The following is a 1,378-nucleotide window of genomic DNA, read 5'->3' as shown; positions in this document are numbered from 1 at the left end:
ATTATGAATCACTTGATGCTTGCGAACCGTGCCTCATGGGCAAGATGACTAAAACGCCGTTCTCCGGAACTATGGAGAGAGCAACAGATTTGTTGGAAATCATACATACAGATGTATGTGGTCCGATGAATATTGAGGCTCGTGGCGGATATCGTTATTTTCTCACCTTCACAGATGATTTGAGCAGATATGGGTATATCTACTTAATGAAACATAAGTCTGAAACATTTGAAAAGTTCATATAATTTCAGAGTGAAGTGGAAAATCATCGTAACAAGAAAAATAAAGTTTCTACGATCTGATCGTAGAGAAGAGTATTTGAGTTACGAGTTTGGCCTTCAGTTAAAACAATGTGAAATAGTTTCACTACTCACGCCACCTGGAACACCACGGGGTAATGGTGTGTCCGAACGTCGTAATCGTACTTTATTAGATATGGTGCGATATATGATGTATCTTACCGATCTACCACTATCGTTTTGGGGTTATGCATTAGAGACAGCTGCATTCACGTTAAATAGGGCACCATCAAAATCCGTTGAGACGACGCCTTATGAACTGAGGTTTAGCAAGAAACCAAAGTTGTCGTTTCTTAAAATTTTGGGGTTGCGATGCTTATGTGAAAAAGTTTCATCCTGATAAGCTCAAACCCAAATCGGAGAAATGTGTCTTCATAGGATACCCAAAGGAGACAGTTGGGTACACCTTCTATCACAGATCCGAAGGCAAGACATTCGTTGCTAAAAATGGATCCTTTCTAGAGAAGGAGTTTCTCTCGAAAGAAGTGAGTGGGAGGAAAGTAGAACTTGATGAGGTAACTGTACCTGCTCCCTTATTGGAAAGTAGTTCATCACAGAAATCTGTTCCTGTGACTCCTACACCAATTAGTGAGGAAGTTAATGATGATGATCATGTAACTTCAGATCAAGTTACTACCAAACCTCGTAGGTAAACCAGAGTGAGATCCACACCAGAGTGGTACGGTAATCCTGTTCTGGAGGTCATGTTATTTGACCATGACGAACCTACGAACTATGAGGAAGCGATGATGAGCCCAGATTCCGGAAAATGGCTTGAGGCCATGAAATCTGAGATGAGATCCATGTATGAAGAACAAAGTATGGACTTTGGTTGACTTGCCCGATGATCGGCGAGCCATTGAGATTAAATTGATCTTCAAGAGGAAGACAGACGCTGATAGTAGTGTTACTATCTACAAAGCTAGAATTGTCGCAAAAGGTTTTCGACAAGTTCAAGGTGTTGACTACGATGAGAGAGTTTCTCACTCGTATCTATGCTTAACTCTGTCTGAATCATGTTAGCAATAGCCGCATTTTATGAAATCTGGCAAATGAATAAACAAAACTACATTCCTTAA

The sequence above is a fragment of the Triticum aestivum genome, chromosome 2D (genome assembly GCF_018294505.1).
Source record: "Triticum aestivum cultivar Chinese Spring chromosome 2D, IWGSC CS RefSeq v2.1, whole genome shotgun sequence".
Lineage (NCBI taxonomy): Eukaryota > Viridiplantae > Streptophyta > Magnoliopsida > Poales > Poaceae > Triticum > Triticum aestivum.
Note: the sequence above shows the minus strand (reverse complement) of the source record.